Source organism: Tauraco erythrolophus, chromosome 7 (genome assembly GCF_009769465.1).
Source record: "Tauraco erythrolophus isolate bTauEry1 chromosome 7, bTauEry1.pri, whole genome shotgun sequence".
In the NCBI taxonomy this organism is placed as follows: Eukaryota; Metazoa; Chordata; class Aves; order Musophagiformes; family Musophagidae; genus Tauraco; species Tauraco erythrolophus.
This window is the reverse complement of record NC_141471.1, coordinates 65,034,401-65,047,884: the sequence shown is the minus strand read 5'-3', so window position 1 is coordinate 65,047,884 and position 13,484 is coordinate 65,034,401.

Here is a 13,484-nt window from a genome sequence, read left to right as displayed (position 1 = left end):
TACTACAAAGACAAGACGAGGCAGGGGGTTGGACGTGTGGCAAACTGAAATTGCTGAAGTGTTTTCAGGGCGCTACTTAATTCAGAAGAAGCGATCCTACTGTTAGAAGACAGATGCTGAAGCAAAACTAGTTTTGTTTGCTAAGGCAAACAGATGTGGGGATAAACTATTGAAACTAACAAGTGTATTTAATTCCCTTCAAACATGGAGGGCTAAAGGCTGAAGCTATATAAAGGGAAATCTTGAAGTGGACCAGCTGCCCAGGCCTTTTAAGTAGTCTGTACCAGCATCTTCCCCCATTTGTCCTGCTGATTATTGCTTGATTGATGAGCTGGTGTGTGCAAAGTGACCACCTGAAAGTTCTGCAGGCTTTAAGAACTTGGTCAGTGTGTATTTGACCCTTGGAGGCCATGGATCAAATATCAGGGTTATATGCATTTCAATAACTTTGGTTTGATACTTGAAGGGGAAAAAAATTATTCACACTAGGGGCAATGAAGGAGATTAAATATTTATGCTTGAGAGCATCTCTGAAAGGATCTCAAGTGACTGCTGTCACCAGCCTCCTGGTCAACTTTTCTTAACTTGAGCCCCTTCGTCTTTTCATCTCAGAAGGGTAAAATATATATTATTGTGAAGAAGAATAGCAGAAAAGCTTTTGTAGCAGACTGTGAAGGGATTTTCAGTGAGTGCTCCCTTTTGAGGGAGGAATGAGGGTTTCCTGAGAAATGAGTGTTCCACACTGTAACCTGACTCAACAGGGCTCCGAGGTGGCCAATAACTACTCAAAACAAGGCAAAAGTTTAATTTTCTGCAACTTCTCTCACAGCAGATTAAATAAAAGAAGCCTATCAATTACTCTCCTGCCCAGAAATAAAAATTATGGGAGGAAATTGGGAATTTTTAAAGCAGTTCTTGTATAATTAACACTTAAAAAAACGAAACAAAACAAAACAAAAAAAAACAACAAACAAACACAAACATGTTTTCTCAAACGATTGCTGTGATTTGGAAAAGATGAAAAAAAGAAACAAAACGTTCATATGTGAGTATCACATTCCTTGTGATGTGAATCTCTCACCTACAAATTTCAAAAAATTGATAGTGAAATTCATATAATCTGAATTTGCTGAATGATTATCCACATAAATACTTAGCTTGTATGCTAAGAAAAATGTGTGCATTTAAAAAAATCCCTGAATTTATTGAGATTTCTTTTTCAAAGTTCGACATCTGAACATGACCTCTTAGATCCCAGTGAGCGAAAACATACACAAAAATGCATTTCGGTAGCAGCATACATTGCACTCTAATTTTGCAGAGGTTTTTCTTCCGAGAGATGACATCTTAGGAGTAAAATAGATTAAGTAAGACACGTGGTCTGCACTTTCAGATGCATTTTTGTGTAAGCAAGCCAGAATAAGGACAAGCAAGCCAGAATAAGGGCAAGATTCCTGTATAACAACCTTATTCTGGGAAGAAAGCTGATGTCATTGGTGATTTGTTGAAATAAAAGTAATGGTGTGATTGAATTTCATCCCTGTCTGTTTTGACTTGAGCACCATATATCCCTGCACGGGGTGTGCCAGCTGGCTTCCAAGGGTGATCCATCCGTATTCTGTGCTTCTGTGCCAACGAGCAACTGGGTACTAATTTAGGGCACTGCTTGCAATTTGAGTTGATAGAAGATTCAAAGACTCACTTGCATCACAGGGATTATGGATATTTTATTAACTAATAACCATCTTTCTTGTTTAAAATCTGCGTGGAATAACCTGAATTTGTTTTCCAGACCTTAAGTCATTTTTATGCTGCTTTTCTGAACCTTTTCGAATTCATCAACCTACTCTTGAAGTGGATTTAGCAGAGTATGCTGGTAGTGGCCTGCCAAAACATAAGCAATATCTCTTGCCTACTTGTGTTTAAAGCCTACTTTTTCCCACCTTTCTCTTCCTCAGTGTTTCACATTGAGGATTTGCATTTACCATCAGAGTCATGCAACTGAACAGAGAATATCTCTATTATCACCAACTATTATCTAGTCTGGTCTCCATATCTTTCTCAGTATTTTGTTTTTTTTCTTCCAGGTTTACTTTTTAAAAAAAAAAACTGGTAGGATTAGCTTGCTCCCTGGTGTGCCAAAATTTGCTAAGTCCGTATTAGTAGTTTCTGTGATTCCTTAGCCAATTCTTATAAGGCTTTTGGATGAAATTTGTGCAGAACCTCAAATTTTAAAATATTTACTTCAGTTAGAACTTGTTTGTTCAGTTAGAAAAAAAGAAAACAAAATATTGCCTTCTTTTATAAGATATTATGGTATCACTACTTTTTAAAAAAAACAGAAGCATGCTCATTTGCAGTTCAGAATTCTGCCTTTTCTGCACTCAGATCGGGAAACTTCCTATCACTTTCTGTAACAGTATATTTTACACTGTTGTTATCTTTTGTATCTAAATGCCATGCTGCCATTACTGTTTGACTTCCTCACTTTCTTTCCTGTCCCTCCCCCCTTTTCTAGTAAATTTTAAAATGTTACTTTTTCACCTTTTATCTGATGGGATAATTTTAAATGAAGCAGACTTCCTGCAAGATTACAGTATTGCGCAGTTTTGAAAAGTTCAGTGCTGCATAATCAAGCAATTTCCAGTTTTACCATCATTACATATCTGTTTTTCCTTTCCTGCTCTATTTTACTCACAGATGTTTTCAGCTTTGACAATCTTCCCTTTTGACACACCACACGTACTTCTAGTTTACAATGAGACCCACATGCATATATACTACTGGACAGTAATGGGGTTTGTGCGTAGATCACCACTGACTATTCTTTAATATATGCTTTCCTTGGCCTTCAGGAGTTTATTTCCTTGGCTTCTTAATTTATGATGTATCTGCTTGCATTATATCATGACCTTGCTTGACACGATGCGTCATAAATGTTGAACTCTTTTAATGTGGCATGATCAATTTGGGTAATTCATCTCGAACTGAAAAGGAATGAGGACAGAATGAATTCTTGAGACCGTTTAACACTTCAATTCAAAAAGGGGACAATATGCTTTGACATATGAAAATCTAACACAGTCCTCCAAGTCACTGCATGGAAGATGTGATAAATTCACATACAGGTGTCCCAAGAACATGCAGTGTTGTAAAGCCAGTTAACTTCTGCTGCTATAAAATTCTGAGTGCAGTCACGAAGATGGATGACAGTTTGTTATGCTTGTCATGAAGTCCAATGTACAGATTGTGTTTGAATTAGAGCTTGTATTTGCAGACATCTGATGTGAAAAAAACCCAACTTTGTCTTTTAGGTAGTCATGGCTCGAAGGCTCGAACCATATGATGATTTGAAAAGGAAAATGCTAAGATTTGTTGCATTTTGCTGCAAGCCACTAACTCAATACAGACCACTAGGATGTCCACATGGGGTTTCTCATTTCTATGGTCTGAATTTAGTCCAGGCCTGTAATGGGAACAAGTGCTGACTATTGCAAGCATCCATGCTATCATCAATTTAATGATGAATTTTGCTAGGTTAGATATTGTCTCTAGAACAATATATGGCACCAGACTCCTGTGCTGGTTTTGCTTTGCTTATGTGTGCAGCTTTTGTTTTACCCATTAAACTGTCTTTATCTCAACCCATGAGTTTTCTCACTCAGAGTTTACTCTTCCAGTTCTCTTAAGCCACAACACCCCCTACTCTCATGAGGAGAGAAAACAGCTTCACGTTGTCACTGCTCCACATCATGGCAAGGAGAGACTAACTTTAACTTGACTTGTTCCAGTCAGTGCAAAAGCCATTGACTGAATCAATAAATTTTATCTTTAAAAGCTGTATGCAGGCTACAACTAGAGGCATTGAAATGGTGAATATTTTGTTATTTTGCTCAATTAGGTGATCAAAATCTATTCTTTCTGTAAGGCCACTGCTTCTCACAGATGTCCTTATCGGACAGCCTTCCTTCTTCCTTGCACTAGTATACTTAGGGCAAAGTTACGTGGCACTTCTCCAGCAGAAGGATGATTTAAGCATTCTCTATGTAATTAGACCCATAATTGACCATAAGTTGGGTTAGCACAATTATTGGCTCAGTTCTTGCCCAACTAACAATCTACAGGAGAGGAAATCATCTCTTTTGGGGCAGATGTGTTCCCTGAGCTACTTCGCCATGGAACAGAGTAGCGTGGCCCAGTGGAGCCAGCGGGCAGAATCTGGTAGTGCTGGTGACTGCAGACTTCTTAAATAGGGCTACGCAGAATTGCAACCAAACGTGTAACCTCAGCCTGAATAAACACAGAGGCCCATGGAAAAGGTGCTACATATCCTGCTTAAAATAGCTTAAAATTGCATTCTGAAAAATTATTTGGTTTCTCTGGTCATCCTGCACTTCTCCAAGTATCTGCTGTCTGGAAATACAGAGGATATTTCAAACACTAATGAAATGTATCACTTTCGGTGAAATGCATTAACGACATTACACAGCAGCTTTTAGGAACTGGAGGAGTGACTTATCCAATTGAGACTACAGAGAGAATTTCAACAGGCACAGTGTAATCACCCAGGCTGGAGTTTGGCCAGGACACCAGGATTAACACTGAGGCATGCTGCAAGGGCCTTGGGAACGAATCTTCTTTAAACTTGGATTTCATGGGGAAAACAGCTAACTTCTGCAGCCATCGCTCGGACCTGCTGGGAGGAAAGAGAGCTCCCTCGTGAAACATCATCTCTGCTTCCTGCAGCAACGAGACTTTCCTTGGCAGTTTGACCGAAGTACTGAGCCTAAACCTACTTGGGGCATGCAATGGTGGGGACACAGGCCAAGGCAGCACGAAGTGCAGTTAAAATCCTCTGTATCGCTTCTAATTTACATGTCGTTTTTGGAGAGGATGAAGACAATTCACTGAGGATAGTGAATGGTCTTGAGTAGCACCACAGAGGGAACTCCGGTTCCATTGAAGCCAGCAGGAACGTGCCGAAAGACTGAACTGAAGCAGGGTCAAGGCTTAGTGTGTTTGTTGATGACTTTATTTGCAAAGAAGTTTCTTCCAGATTGGATATATATCGTGCAAAGCAATATATGCAAGCAGAAACTGGATTGCTCGGATCTGCAGGTGTTTGTGCCTATGCATGAGAATCTAGGATGTCTAATTTTGTACTGCCAGTTCAAGACAGCAGCTTTGAATTGCCCTTAATATTCCCAGTAAGATATGTCCTACAGATAAAAGAAACAGTCTGTTTCCAAAATTTTTCAGGGGATAAATCGTCTTCTGTGCTTTGGTGCAGAAATCCTCTGAAAAGAATGAGTGGGAGGTTTCTGTCTGTTTCGTTCGGGCAGGTTTTCTGGTGGGTTAGGGTTTTTTAAAAAATTTATTTTATATACAGTGGTGTGTTTAATGAGAAGCACGTATGGAGGGGAACAAGGGTCTTAGCACAACAGCTAGCAGGGCTCATTCACAGGGCTTTAAACCAGATTCAAAAAGGGAGGGGGTTAATATCAAGATTGATAAAGATACGCTGGAAGCACCTGAAGAGCAGCAGAAAGGAATTCCAGCCGCTCCAGCCACCAAGTCAGATTCATCTGGGGCCCAACTTAAATGCCTCTACACTAATGTGCACAGCATGGGGAATAAGCAAGAGGAGTTAGAAGTGTATGCACACCTGTTGGGATATGATCTTATTGGCATCATGGAGATGTGGTGGGATGACTCCTATGACTGGAGTGTCAGAATAGAAGGGTACAGGCTCTTTAGGAAGGATAGGCAGGGAGAAGAGGAGAAGGTGTTGCCCTCTATGTCAAAGACCAGCTGGAGTGCATGGAGCTGCATCTGGGGATGGGTGAAGTCCCAACTGAGAGCTTATGGGTCAGGATTAAAGGGAGAGCAGGGACAGAGGACATAGTAGTGGGGGTCTGCGACAGACCAACTGACCAGGAGGACCAAGTAGATGAGGCCCTCTACAGACAGATAGGAGTAGCCTCACATTCATGAGCCCTGGTCCTCATGGGGGACTTCAGCCACCCCGATATCTGTTGGAGAGACAACACAGCAAGGCATAGGCAATCCAGGAGGTTCCTGGAATGCGTTGATGATAACTTCCTTCTCCAAATGGTAGAGGAACCAACAAGTAGAGGTGCTTTGCTGGACCTTATTCTCACCAACAAAGAGGGGCTGGTGGGGAACGTGACGCTCAAGGGCAGGCTTGGCTGCAGTGATCATGAAATGGTGGAGTTCAAGATTCTTAGGGAGGCAAAGAGGGTGCTCAGCAAGCTCACTACCCTGGATTTCAGGAGAGCAGACTTCGGCCTCTTCAGAGGTCTCCTCGGTAGAGTACAACGGGACAAAGCCCTGGAGGGAAGAGGGGCCCAAGAAAGCTGGTTAATATTCAAGGATCACCTCCTCCAAGCTCAGGAGTGGTGCATCCAACAAAGAGGAAGCCAGGTAGGAACACCAGGAGGCCTGCATGGATGAACAAGGAGCTCCTGGACCAACTCGGGCACAAAAGAAGGCTTACAGAGGGTGGAAGCAAGGACAGGTAGCCTGGGAAGAATATAGAGATATTGCCTGAGCAACCAGTTGTAATGCTACAACGTCACATACCTGAGACCATCATGCACTGTGATCTGTTACCATTCATCACTGGAAAATCTCCCCCTTTAAACTCACTGGCTGGATTTATTTCAGCTGCCTGAGATTTGTACAAACCAAAGTGTTTATAGGCCTTACAGAAGCAGAACACTGAATGTCTGTCACTAATTTGTTTCATCATGTTTCAAGCTAGAGAAATTTGACAACGCTGCTAAATTGAAGTGAGTCAGAGCTTCTGCATTCTTGCAGGATTCTTTTGTGAACAGGGGCTTTTAAACAGTTTACAATGCAATCACGGCAACAGTGGAAAGTCTTTTGGTTTAAAAAACAAAACAAAAAGGAATAAAAATGCTAAACACTTGAGCAGAAAGTAAGCCTCCCCTATGTGCAAAGTAAATGATTTAGTGATGTTCTCTTCACGTTAAATGAGGCAGGAGATCACAAACTAAAAAACACTTAAATATGATTTTAAAATTAATTATGCTTCACCCCCATAATAGTATTTAAATTGCATTTAAATTGGTTATGCATGCATTGGGTTTGTTACAGACTAAATGCATTTTTGTTTGGAAACTAAGTGGAGCTAGTCTTCATTTGTGAGATACACTCACTGTTAACATCGAGTTCAACGTGGAGCTCACAGAAGAAAGTGCCAACAGAATCAAGAGCATATAGTATGACAGCTGTTATGTGAAGAATGTTAATTCCGTTGTGTCAAACACTATATTTTTTTTTCATTTGCTATGCTACATTATTGCTGCAGTTATTTAAAACTAATCATATTCATGGTAAATTTTGCTGAAGCAAAATACCTTGTTTCAGTCCATGATCAGACTGAGAACATTGAAAGAGTTCATAGAAATCCACAGATATGAAGTAACACCAGCTATTGTCACAACAGCCTGTCTCCAGCTACTTTTTTCGTTCTTCAATAGTTTCTCCATCTGTTTGCCTCACTACTTTTCCCCTAATGAAGGAGGAAGACTAAGAGTCCTGATACAGAGGCAAGGCATGTTATGTCCAGTGCCTAGACACAGATCCTGGTGGACTGGATCCCAGTCAGGGTTTGGGTTGAGAAGGGTGAAAGTTAAGGGGTATAGCAGTGGTGTTACTCAGGTACTGTTACTACCAAATGCTCACTAGTGTTTAAATAGTCAGGACTGTAAGATGAAGCAGACACAGACTAGTTGCCACTGAGTGTATGGTGGTCATCTACTGCAATAGGCCCCCTGACTTCTCGCTCTAGTAATAATAGCACATCATTTTCCATGTGTTTTGTGTTTAAGTGTTTAGTTTTGGAAACAAATCAATTTATTCTTTAAGAGAAGCTTTAAATAACTGACCTACTGTGACCACAACTTCAAAAGTATCTCTGTTGCATTGGCTATACTGTGCTTTCCTCTCATGTCTAAATTGCATAGACACTGTTGATTTCATCTAATAGATCAAGTCCATGGTTTTGGTCCTGCAATAAATCTTCATCGATGATCTGCAATAGAAGGTCATTGTCTACTCAGATGTTTGGATTTCAGGCATTTGGGTCACGCTCTTTGTGTAGACAAATGCTTGTTTCACATTCAGTCTTCCCCTCACACTTGGTCTGGCTGCCATATGACCTCAGGGACGCCAGAAACGCGCACCATGCGCTGAAGAGTCTGTTTCTGGATATACCTAGCTTTTGACATCTCTAGGTATGTGCACGTTTCTCTGTCATGTGAGACCCAAGAAGATGCACAAAATGAGCATTTCACCACAGGGTTTAGTCTGGAAGACATTCTTACATCATACTTGCTGGACCAGGTCTGAGAGAAGAGATGGAGTGTCGACGTTTTCTTCTTTAATTAAGCAAATCTCACTGCACAATGTATGAGAGGGAAATTCAGTTCCTTATCCTGCACTTCTTACTGTTTCAGGTAAAGATATGAACAGGTGAATTAAGAAAAGGCTGGCTTAGGTATCTGCTGCAGATTCTTCAAGACTGTAGATTTTGGCAGTCAATAAATGCTTACACCTCTCAGCTTCTGAGCATAAATACTTTAGAGACTGTCTCTACACCACCACTTTCTCCTCGGACTTTCCAATTAGCTTCAAGATGGCTTTGTAGATAATAGTCGTAGCTGCCTGTGCAATATGGGGAGAGGTGGGTGGGGTCTTGAGAAGGAACTTATGCGCCCAACTGCTATTTATAGTTGCTTATGTGCAAGGTTAAGTGCTTGAAAACTTCTTTTTCTGAAGGTCTACCTATCCACTGCACCTTCTCAGTTCTGCCTCAGGCCTGAACTCTTTCGGGTTTGCAAAGTGGGATTTCCCACACCCATCTCGCTGTAGGAGCTTAAGTAGTCAGTTGAATCTTTGACTAGTTGCATAGAAATTTAAAAGTGAGTTCTTGCAGCACTTGGTATTGAGCCATGAGAATCCCCATCGCTGGCTTTGTAAGGGAAGGAAACGGTGTTACACGGTTGTTTCGGTGTCTTGAGGATAGGTCCATACAACATCCAACACACGTTTTGGGGTGACAGAAGTCTGAAGACGTGCACAGGCTGTGGAGTGTCTCACCTGTCCTGCCCCGCGCTGCCTTACCTGCAGCACCCCAAGATGCTCCAGCATCAGGTGGCACTGAAAGCGAGGGCAGGAGCTCATCAACCAAAAGGGAGGCCTGGAGTGAGTAAAACTGTTTGCTCCCCTATCTGCATGTTGTCCAGTGAGCCCTCCTAATGTTCTTTCCCTACAGGGCTTTGTATGCAGGAATTACCTTCAAGTGTTAATTATGATTGATTTACCATGCTTTTAGATGACTGTTTATGTCATCCCTTGCCCTTAATGACCTTTCTGAGAGCACTCAACAGAGCACTCCAGTCTAGACACTTACATAGAAGAAGGAAGGTTCCAATGATTGTCACAAAATTGGCAACATCCGCTGTTATTTCTTGCAAAAATAAATCTCAGTTGACTGAGGTCGGCTGGGAAGCCTGTATCTGGATTAAGCAAATGGTAACTTCAAGGAATTTTACTTTAAAAGGCCAAATGATGCAGAAAGTATATGATTTCCAATATAAAAGACAAGAAATGTTTATGTAACCTGTATTCTCTTTCTTTTGAATGAGAAAGCATTAAAATATGGAGTGGTCAGTTCATAGCATGTGTAAAATGTGTAATATTTGAGGCAAGGGTGTGGGAGGGGGCATTGTCTTCAATATGACTACGAAGAAGCAAGCACTTACCTTAGGTTCTTCATTTCTCAGTGAATGGGTGACAATAATCTGGCTGTTCAGAAAATAAAATATAAACATCACTAGGTATAAGATATTGGTAACAAGTAGCTAGCGTTTTAACTTTTTATCAAACCCGTAGCACCGATTTCTAATATTGATTCAGAAATCTGTTTTGCTGCTCTGTTTTCTTTTTACTCTCCGGGCAAAGAAAGAGTTATTCTTCAGTAAAGGAGCTCTGAATATATTGAATTTCACAATGCAGTCACCAAACATCTTGGTTTGCTTTGATTTAGCTCGCTGAACTCTATAGATCAAGCTTGGTGGTGCCCTGTGTCTGTCCCTCTGTCATTCAAATAAAGTGCTTCCTTTATAAATGCATTTATGAGTATCAAAAAAAAAGTAAAAATCTGTATCTCACTCTTAGTCTCCAGTCAGGCTGTTACCTTCCTCTCTTTACCAGTAATATGTTATATTTATTGCTTTTATGACTTTAATCAGGATATCTTACAGATTATTATTATTATTATTATTATTATTATTATTATTATTATTATTATTATTATTATTATTATTATTATTATTATCCAAGAAAGTAAATTTATTGTCGAGGTAGCATTTATCTCTCAAAATACCCCGTGGAAACTGCTGTCAGAAATGATTTATTAATAATGGCAGTGAGATTGACAGGACTTTTTTTCTGTCTTAATATAAGCACAGATAAACAATTAGTGTTTTCCATACAGAAAAGACTACAGTCAAAATAATAAGCATGATAATGGTATTAATTACCGTTTTAGCTATATCTCAGTACAGTTACTGTTGATCTAGACTTTAATGTTAGAATTCAGTCTTTAGTGCTGTACAGCAGCTTGAACAAATGACAGGCCTCACAGAAGCTTTGGAATTTTCACATCTCACTTCTTGCATTTTTCTAGAATTTTGCATAGAAATAACGACATCCTGCAGCTTTGTAGTTTTGCCTTCAAATATGTACAAACTACTTAACTGAAGGTAAAGTGCTTTTGACCAAAGATTAATCTCACATGAAAGGTTTTTTACCTCATCAAGAAAGCCAGAGTTTAAGAAACTCTTGTCTCTGTCCCATGCTTCCATCTTCAGCCTCTTGCTCCCCTTCTTGTACAACAGCTAAAAATTCTTTTCAGAGAGGATAATCGTACTGTTTGTGGGATGTACTGTCAACAGAAATAGCCTCTTATTTTGAGTGTACTTTGCATCCTTTCAGTCTTGACTGTTATAATACTTTCTCTTTTTCCTTTTTCGATTTGAAATGGATCTAAGCTAACATCTTCCAGGAGAAGAACTGCAGACTTTTGAAAGAATATATATTCCTTTTATTGGTTCTGAGCTTTCCTCCCACCCCCCTCAATTCTCAATCCTTTTAACTTGTACAGGCGGCTGCAGCAATTAAGGTATAGATGAGAGAAAAGAAGTAAACTGGCAAAATGTGAATTTGAGCACACATCTTTGAAAGTCCTTGTGGCTGGTCAATAATACTAGGAAAAATATCATGAGCTAAATTGTAATTCCTGTGGAGCTACACAAAAGGAACCTCCATTTGGACCCAAAAGGTGACCTTCAGCTGTCATAGAGGCACAGTAGTTCCCATAACATTGGACAAAAGATGTACATAAGGGAAAAACAATAGTAAAGGTATGTAAATCCAAGGGGAAAAAAAAAAGTAGTATGTTATGTCCTGAGAGGATTAAAACCTAATATGGTCCCAGGTCTGTCTCCTCCTGGTAGCAGTGTGCCTGCCAGTATTTTGGTTATCGATAGCGATCATGCTATCTTGCAAAGGTCAAGCAAGAAGAATGCATCTTGTCAGCTCCACCCAGCCAGCGCACTGGCCATCAGCTTTGGACTCAACCATGTAGGCAGACATGCAGGTTGGTGCAAGCTCATGCTTTCTTCAGGTAAAACTCATGCTTGAATCCATGCAAACAGGTAGATGACCTACGATATCTCTAAATCACAAATGAACAAGAGTTCACACCTAGGGAGCATGGTCTTGTACCCATAGGCAAAAGGCAATGCAGGCAATACCCTATGAGACCACAGAGATGGATACCTTTGAGCTGTCAGAAATTGTTCTGCTTTGTGCCACCAGCATTAGAGTCTCGTAGCATGAAAGGACCAGAACAAAACTCAGGGCAACCATTCCTGCTGTGCTCATTTCGGATGCTAACCAGCCATTTGTCTAATCTACTGCAGATATAGGGTTAAAATTCAAGCCCTTGCTAAAGCTAAAGGAAGATATGCTATCTCAACCCATGGACTCCAAGCTTCACCTAAAATACACCTAAAAGTTGTCAGGGACGGATGCAATGGTCTAAGGTATTCTACAGTTGAAAAATAAAACAAAACAAAGAATTTTTTTCAAAAGTGCTCATGGAATAGTTCCAGACAGAAACAGAAAACCAAAGAAATCGTGAACATATCTTTGGATGTGGGCTTTACCATCTCATGATGAAATGAATCTAACAGTTTTCGCTCGGGCAAAACTTCCATTGAATCATAGAATCATAGAATCATCTGGTTGGAAGAGACCCTCAAGATCATCGAGTCCAACCATTCACCCTGCACTGTCAGGGTCCCTAAACCATGTTGCTCAACACCAAATCCACACCGTTTTAAAACACCTCCAGGGATGGGGACTTCACCACCTCCCTGGGCAGCCTGTTCCAATACCTCACAACCCTCTCTGGAAAGAAATTCTTCCTGATATCCAACCTAAATTTCCCCTGGTGTAACTTGAGGCCATTCCCTTTCATCCTGTCATTCATAACGTGGGAGAAGAGACCGACCCCCATCTCCCTACAACTTCCTTTCAGGTGATTGTAGAGAGCGATAAGGTCCCCCCTGAGCCTCCTCTTCTCCAGACTGACCAGTCCGAGCTCCCTCAGCCGCTCCTCATAGGACAAGTTCTCTAAACCCTTCACTAGTTTTGTTGCTCTTCTCTGAACCCGCTCCAGCACCTCAACGTCCTTCTTGAAGTGAGGGGCCCAAAACTGGACACAGTACTCCAGGTGTGGCCTCACTAGTGCTGAGTACAGGGGGACAATCACCTCCCTGCTCCTGCTGGCCACACTGTTTCTGATCCATGCCAGGATTCCGTTGGCTTTCTTGGCTGCTTGGGCACACTGCTGGCTCATGTTCAACCAGCTGTCGACCAGCACCCCCAGGTCCTTCTCTGCTGTGCAGCTTTCCAGCCACACTTCCCCAAGCCTGGAACGCTGCGGGGGGTTGTTGTGGCCCAAGTGCAGGACCCGGCACTTGGTCTGGTTGAATTTCATACCGTTGGCCTCGGCCCATCGATCCAGTCTGTCCAGGTCCCTCTGTAGAGCCTCCCGACCCTCAGGCAGATCAACACTACCTCCCAATTTAGTGTCATCTGCAAACTTGCTGAGGGTGTACTCGATCCCCTCATCCAGATCATTGATAAAGATGTTAAAGAGAACAGGCCCCAACACTGAGCCCTGTGGAACACCACTGGTGACCAGCCACCAGCTGGATTTAACTCCATTCACCACCACTCTCTGGGCCCGGTTGTCCAGCCAGTTTTGGATCCAGTGAAGCGTACACCCATCCAAGCCATAGGCAGCCAGCTTCTGCAGAAGAATGTTATGGGAAAGTGTCAAAGGCTTTGCTAAAATCAAGGTA